This window comes from Hyla sarda, unplaced genomic scaffold (genome assembly GCF_029499605.1).
Source record: "Hyla sarda isolate aHylSar1 unplaced genomic scaffold, aHylSar1.hap1 scaffold_237, whole genome shotgun sequence".
Classification (NCBI taxonomy): Eukaryota; Metazoa; Chordata; class Amphibia; order Anura; family Hylidae; genus Hyla; species Hyla sarda.
The window spans coordinates 401,941-410,868 of NW_026609054.1; positions in this window are offsets into that span (position 1 = coordinate 401,941).

Sequence of the window (8,928 nt, forward strand, 5' to 3'; positions counted from 1 at the left end):
ACAACCCCGGGCGCTGAGCATTACAACCCCGGGCTCTGAGTATTACAACCCCGGGCACGGAGTATTACAACCCCGGGCACGGAGTATTACAACCCCGGGCGCGGAGCATTACAACCCCGGGCGCTGAGCATTACAACCCCGGGCGCTGAGCTTTACAACCCCGGGCACTGAGTATTACAACCCCGAGCACTGAGCATTACAACCCCGGGCTCTGAGTATTACAACCCCGGGCACGGAGTATTACAACCCCGGGCACGGAGTATTACAACCCCGGGCGCGGAGCATTACAACCCCGGGCGCTGAGCATTACAACCCCAGGCGCTGAGCATTACAACCCCGGGCACTGAGTATTACAACCCCGAGCACTGAGCATTACAACCCCGGGCGCTGAGCATTACAACCCCGGGCGCTGAACATTACAACCCCGGGGGCTGAGTATTACAAACCCAAGCGCTGAGCATTACAACCCAGGGCGCTGAGTATTACAACCCCGGGCGCTGAGCATTACAACCCCGGGCGCTGAGTATTACAACCCAGGGCCCTGAGCATTACAACCCTGGGCGCTGAGCATTACAACCCTGGGCGCTGAGCATAACAACTCCGGGCGCTGAGTATTACAACCCCGGGCGCTGAGCATTACAACCCTGGGCGCTGAGCATTACAACCCCGGGCGCTGAGTATTACAACCCCTGGCGCTGAGTATTACAACCCCGGGCGCGGAGTATTACAACCCCGGGCGCTGAGCATTACAACCCCGGGCGCGGAGCATTACAAACCCGGGCACTGAGTATTACAACACGGGCGCTGAGTATTACAACCCCGAGCACTGAGTATTACAATCTGGGCCCTGAGTATTATAACCCCGGGAGCTGAGCATTACAACCCCAAGCGCTGAGCATTACAACCCAGGGCGCTAAGTATTACAACCCAGGGCCCTGAGCATTACAACCCAGGGCCCTGAGCATTACAACCCTGGGCGCTGAGCATTACAACCCTGGGCGCTGAGCATTACAACTCCGGGCGCTGAGTATTACAACCCAGGGCCCTGAGCATTACAACCCTGGGCGCTGAGTATTACAACCCCGGGCACTGAGTATTACAACCCCGGGCGCTGAGCATTACAACCCCGGGCGCTGAACATTACAACCCCGGGGGCTGAGTATTACAACCCCAAGCGCTGAGCATTACAACCCAGGGCGCTAAGTATTACAACCCAGGGCCCTGAGCATTACAACCCTGGGCGCTGAGCATTACAACCCTGGGCACTGAGCATTACAACCCTGGGCGCTGAGTATTACAATCCCGAGCACTGAGTATTACAACCCCGGGCGCTGAGCATTACAACCCCGGGCACTGAATATTACAATCCCAGGCGCTGAGCATTACAACCCAGGGTGCTGAGTATTACAACCCCGGGCGCTGAGCATTACAACCCCGGGCGCTGAGTATTACAACCCAGGGCCCTGAGCATTACAACCCTGGGCGCTGAGCATTACAACTCCGGGCGCTGAGCATTACAACCCTGGGCGCTGAGTATTACAACCAAAGGTGCTGAGTATTACAACCCCGAGCACTGAGTATTACAATCTGGGCCCTGAGTATTATAACCCTGGGAGCTGAGCATTACAACCCCAGGCGCTGAGTATTACAACCCTGGGCGCTGAGCAATACAACTCCGGGCGCTGAGCATTACAACCCTGGGCGCTGAGTATTACAACCAAAGGTGCTGAGTATTACAACCCCGAGCACTGAGTATTACAATCTGGGCCCTGAGTATTATAACCCTGGGAGCTGAGCATTACAACCCCAGGCACTGAGTATTACAACCAAAGGTGCTGAGAATTACAACCCTGGGCGCTGAGCATTACAACCCCGGGCGCTGAACATTACAACCCCGGGTGCTGAGCATTACAACCTTGGGCGCTGAGTACTACAACTCCGGGCGCTGAGCATTACAACCCAGGGCGCTGAGCATTACAACCTTGGGCGCTGAGCATTACACCCAGGGCGCTGAGCATTACAACCCTGGGCGCTGAGCATTACAACCCTGGGCGCTGAGCATTACAACCCTGGGCGCTGAGTATTACAACCAAAGGTGCTGAGTATTACAACCCCGGGCGCTGAGCCTTACAACCCCGGGCGCTGAGCATTACAACCCCGGGCTCTGAGTATTACAACCCCGGGCACGGAGTATTACAACCCCGGGCACGGAGTATTACAACCCCGGGCGCGGAGCATTACAACCCCGGGCGCTGAGCATTACAACCCCGGGCGCTGAGCTTTACAACCCCGGGCACTGAGTATTACAACCCCGAGCACTGAGCATTACAACCCCGGGCTCTGAGTATTACAACCCCGGGCACGGAGTATTACAACCCCGGGCACGGAGTATTACAACCCCGGGCGCGGAGCATTACAACCCCGGGCGCTGCTGAAGCATTACAACCCCAGGCGCTGAGCATTACAACCCCGGGCACTGAGTATTACAACCCCGAGCACTGAGCATTACAACCCGGGCGCTGAGCATTACAACCCCGGGCGCTGAACATTACAACCCCGGGGGCTGAGTATTACAAACCCAAGCGCTGAGCATTACAACCCAGGGCGCTGAGTATTACAACCCCGGGCGCTGAGCATTACAACCCCGGGCGCTGAGTATTACAACCCAGGGCCCTGAGCATTACAACCCTGGGCGCTGAGCATTACAACCCTGGGCGCTGAGCATAACAACTCCGGGCGCTGAGTATTACAACCCCGGGCGCTGAGCATTACAACCCTGGGCGCTGAGCATTACAACCCCGGGCGCTGAGTATTACAACCCCTGGCGCTGAGTATTACAACCCCGGGCGCGGAGTATTACAACCCCGGGCGCTGAGCATTACAACCCCGGGCGCGGAGCATTACAAACCCGGGCACTGAGTATTACAACACGGGCGCTGAGTATTACAACCCCGAGCACTGAGTATTACAATCTGGGCCCTGAGTATTATAACCCCGGGAGCTGAGCATTACAACCCCAAGCGCTGAGCATTACAACCCAGGGCGCTAAGTATTACAACCCAGGGCCCTGAGCATTACAACCCAGGGCCCTGAGCATTACAACCCTGGGCGCTGAGCATTACAACCCTGGGCGCTGAGCATTACAACTCCGGGCGCTGAGTATTACAACCCAGGGCCCTGAGCATTACAACCCTGGGCGCTGAGTATTACAACCCCGGGCACTGAGTATTACAACCCCGGGCGCTGAGCATTACAACCCCGGGCGCTGAACATTACAACCCCGGGGGCTGAGTATTACAACCCCAAGCGCTGAGCATTACAACCCAGGGCGCTAAGTATTACAACCCAGGGCCCTGAGCATTACAACCCTGGGCGCTGAGTATTACAACCCCGGGCACTGAGTATTACAACCCCGGGCGCTGAGCATTACAACCCCGGGCGCTGAACATTACAACCCCGGGGGCTGAGTATTACAACCCCAAGCGCTGAGCATTACAACCCAGGGCGCTAAGTATTACAACCCAGGGCCCTGAGCATTACAACTCCGGGTGCTGAGCATTACAACCCCGGGCACTGAGTATTACAACACGGGTGCTGAGTATTACAACCCGGGCGCTGAGCCTTACAACCCTGGGCGCTGAGCATTACAACCCTGGGCACTGAGCATTACAACCCTGGGCGCTGAGTATTACAATCCCGAGCACTGAGTATTACAACCCCGGGCGCTGAGCATTACAACCCCGGGCACTGAATATTACAATCCCAGGCGCTGAGCATTACAACCCAGGGTGCTGAGTATTACAACCCCGGGCGCTGAGCATTACAACCCCGGGCGCTGAGCATTACAACCCCGGGCGCTGAGCATTACAACCCGGGCGCTGAACATTACAACCCCGGGGCTGAGTATTACAACCCCAAGCGCTGAGCATTACAACCCAGGGCGCTAAGTATTACAACCCAGGGCCCTGAGCATTACAACCCTGGGCGCTGAGCATTACAACCCTGGGCACTGAGCATTACAACCCTGGGCGCTGAGTATTACAATCCCGAGCACTGAGTATTACAACCCCGGGCGCTGAGCATTACAACCCCGGGCACTGAATATTACAATCCCAGGCGCTGAGCATTACAACCCAGGGTGCTGAGTATTACAACCCCGGGCGCTGAGCATTACAACCCCGGGCGCTGAGTATTACAACCCAGGGCCCTGAGCATTACAACCCTGGGCGCTGAGCATTACAACTCCGGGCGCTGAGCATTACAACCCTGGGCGCTGAGTATTACAACCAAAGGTGCTGAGTATTACAACCCCGAGCACTGAGTATTACAATCTGGGCCCTGAGTATTATAACCCTGGGAGCTGAGCATTACAACCCCCAGGCGCTGAGTATTACAACCCTGGGCGCTGAGCAATACAACTCCGGGCGCTGAGCATTACAACCCTGGGCGCTGAGTATTACAACAAAGGTGCTGAGTATTACAACCCCGAGCACTGAGTATTACAATCTGGGCCCTGAGTATTATAACCCTGGGAGCTGAGCATTACAACCCCAGGCACTGAGTATTACAACCAAAGGTGCTGAGAATTACAACCCTGGGCGCTGAGCATTACAACCCCGGGCGCTGAACATTACAACCCCGGGTGCTGAGCATTACAACCTTGGGCGCTGAGTACTACAACTCCGGGCGCTGAGCATTACAACCCAGGGCGCTGAGCATTACAACCTTGGGCGCTGAGCATTACAACCCAGGGCGCTGAGCATTACAACCCTGGGCGCTGAGCATTACAACCCTGGGCGCTGAGCATTACAACCCTGGGCGCTGAGTATTACAACCAAAGGTGCTGAGTATTACAACCCCGGGCGCTGAGCCTTACAACCCCGGGCGCTGAGCATTACAACCCCGGGCTCTGAGTATTACAACCCCGGGCACGGAGTATTACAACCCCGGGCACGGAGTATTACAACCCCGGGCGCGGAGCATTACAACCCCGGGCGCTGAGCATTACAACCCCGGGCGCTGAGCTTTACAACCCCGGGCACTGAGTATTACAACCCCGAGCACTGAGCATTACAACCCCGGGCTCTGAGTATTACAACCCCGGGCACGGAGTATTACAACCCCGGGCACGGAGTATTACAACCCCGGGCGCGGAGCATTACAACCCCGGGCGCTGAGCATTACAACCCCAGGCGCTGAGCATTACAACCCCGGGCACTGAGTATTACAACCCCGAGCACTGAGCATTACAACCCCGGGCGCTGAGCATTACAACCCCGGGCGCTGAACATTACAACCCCGGGGGCTGAGTATTACAAACCCAAGCGCTGAGCATTACAACCCAGGGCGCTGAGTATTACAACCCCGGGCGCTGAGCATTACAACCCCGGGCGCTGAGTATTACAACCCAGGGCCCTGAGCATTACAACCCTGGGCGCTGAGCATTACAACCCTGGGCGCTGAGCATAACAACTCCGGGCGCTGAGTATTACAACCCCGGGCGCTGAGCATTACAACCCTGGGCGCTGAGCATTACAACCCCGGGCGCTGAGCCTTACAACCCCGGGCGCTGAGCATTACAACCCCGGGCTCTGAGTATTACAACCCCGGGCACGGAGTATTACAACCCCGGGCACGGAGTATTACAACCCCGGGCGCGGAGCATTACAACCCCGGGCGCTGAGCATTACAACCCCGGGCGCTGAGCTTTACAACCCCGGGCACTGAGTATTACAACCCCGAGCACTGAGCATTACAACCCCGGGCTCTGAGTATTACAACCCCGGGCACGGAGTATTACAACCCCGGGCACGGAGTATTACAACCCCGGGCGCGGAGCATTACAACCCCGGGCGCTGAGCATTACAACCCCAGGCGCTGAGCATTACAACCCCGGGCACTGAGTATTACAACCCCGAGCACTGAGCATTACAACCCCGGGCGCTGAGCATTACAACCCCGGGCGCTGAACATTACAACCCCGGGGGCTGAGTATTACAAACCCAAGCGCTGAGCATTACAACCCAGGGCGCTGAGTATTACAACCCCGGGCGCTGAGCATTACAACCCCGGGCGCTGAGTATTACAACCCAGGGCCCTGAGCATTACAACCCTGGGCGCTGAGCATTACAACCCTGGGCGCTGAGCATAACAACTCCGGGCGCTGAGTATTACAACCCCGGGCGCTGAGCATTACAACCCTGGGCGCTGAGCATTACAACCCCGGGCGCTGAGTATTACAACCCCTGGCGCTGAGTATTACAACCCCGGGCGCGGAGTATTACAACCCCGGGCGCTGAGCATTACAACCCCGGGCGCGGAGCATTACAAACCCGGGCACTGAGTATTACAACACGGGCGCTGAGTATTACAACCCGAGCACTGAGTATTACAATCTGGGCCCTGAGTATTATAACCCCGGGAGCTGAGCATTACAACCCCAAGCGCTGAGCATTACAACCCAGGGCGCTAAGTATTACAACCCAGGGCCCTGAGCATTACAACCCAGGGCCCTGAGCATTACAACCCTGGGCGCTGAGCATTACAACCCTGGGCGCTGAGCATTACAACTCCGGGCGCTGAGTATTACAACCCAGGGCCCTGAGCATTACAACCCCTGGGCGCTGAGTATTACAACCCCGGGCACTGAGTATTACAACCCCGGGCGCTGAGCATTACAACCCCGGGCGCTGAACATTACAACCCCGGGGGCTGAGTATTACAACCCCAAGCGCTGAGCATTACAACCCAGGGCGCTAAGTATTACAACCCAGGGCCCTGAGCATTACAACCCTGGGCGCTGAGCATTACAACCCTGGGCACTGAGCATTACAACCCTGGCGCTGAGTATTACAATCCCGAGCACTGAGTATTACAACCCCGGGCGCTGAGCATTACAACCCCGGGCACTGAATATTACAATCCCAGGCGCTGAGCATTACAACCCAGGGTGCTGAGTATTACAACCCCGGGCGCTGAGCATTACAACCCCGGGCGCTGAGTATTACAACCCAGGGCCCTGAGCATTACAACCCTGGGCGCTGAGCATTACAACTCCGGGCCGCTGAGCATTACAACCCTGGGCGCTGAGTATTACAACCAAAGGTGCTGAGTATTACAACCCCGAGCACTGAGTATTACAATCTGGGCCCTGAGTATTATAACCCTGGGAGCTGAGCATTACAACCCCAGGCGCTGAGTATTACAACCCTGGGCGCTGAGCAATACAACTCCGGGCGCTGAGCATTACAACCCTGGGCGCTGAGTATTACAACCAAAGGTGCTGAGTATTACAACCCCGAGCACTGAGTATTACAATCTGGGCCCTGAGTATTATAACCCTGGGAGCTGAGCATTACAACCCCAGGCACTGAGTATTACAACCAAAGGTGCTGAGAATTACAACCCTGGGCGCTGAGCATTACAACCCCGGGCGCTGAACATTACAACCCCGGGTGCTGAGCATTACAACCTTGGGCGCTGAGTACTACAACTCCGGGCGCTGAGCATTACAACCCAGGGCGCTGAGCATTACAACCTTGGGCGCTGAGCTTTACAACCCAGGGCGCTGAGCATTACAACCCTGGGCGCTGAGCATTACAACCCTGGGCGCTGAGCATTACAACCCTGGGCGCTGAGTATTACAACCAAAGGTGCTGAGTATTACAACCCCGGGCGCTGAGCCTTACAACCCCGGGCGCTGAGGCATTACAACCCCGGGCTCTGAGTATTACAACCCCGGGCACGGAGTATTACAACCCCGGGCACGGAGTATTACAACCCCGGGCGCGGAGCATTACAACCCCGGGCGCTGAGCATTACAACCCCGGGCGCTGAGCTTTACAACCCCGGGCACTGAGTATTACAACCCCGAGCACTGAGCATTACAACCCCGGGCTCTGAGTATTACAACCCCGGGCACGGAGTATTACAACCCCGGGCACGGAGTATTACAACCCCGGGCGCGGAGCATTACAACCCCGGGCGCTGAGCATTACAACCCCAGGCGCTGAGCATTACAACCCCGGGCACTGAGTATTACAACCCCGAGCACTGAGCATTACAACCCCGGGCGCTGAGCATTACAACCCCGGGCGCTGAACATTACAACCCCCGGGGGCTGAGTATTACAAACCCAAGCGCTGAGCATTACAACCCAGGGCGCTGAGTATTACAACCCCGGGCGCTGAGCATTACAACCCCGGGCGCTGAGTATTACAACCCAGGGCCCTGAGCATTACAACCCTGGGCGCTGAGCATTACAACCCTGGGCGCTGAGCATAACAACTCCGGGCGCTGAGTATTACAACCCCGGGCGCTGAGCATTACAACCCTGGGCGCTGAGCATTACAACCCCGGGCGCTGAGTATTACAACCCCTGGCGCTGAGTATTACAACCCCGGGCGCGGAGTATTACAACCCCGGGCGCTGAGCATTACAACCCCGGGCGCGGAGCATTACAAACCCGGGCACTGAGTATTACAACACGGGCGCTGAGTATTACAACCCCGAGCACTGAGTATTACAATCTGGGCCCTGAGTATTATAACCCCGGGAGCTGAGCATTACAACCCCAAGCGCTGAGCATTACAACCCAGGGCGCTAAGTATTACAACCCAGGGCCCTGAGCATTACAACCCAGGGCCCTGAGCATTACAACCCTGGGCGCTGAGCATTACAACCCTGGGCGCTGAGCATTACAACTCCGGGCGCTGAGTATTACAACCCAGGGCCCTGAGCATTACAACCCTGGGCGCTGAGTATTACAACCCCGGGCACTGAGTATTACAACCCCGGGCGCTGAGCATTACAACCCCGGGCGCTGAACATTACAACCCCGGGGGCTGAGTATTACAACCCCAAGCGCTGAGCATTACAACCCAGGGCGCTAAGTATTACAACCCAGGGCCCTGAGCATTACAACCCTGG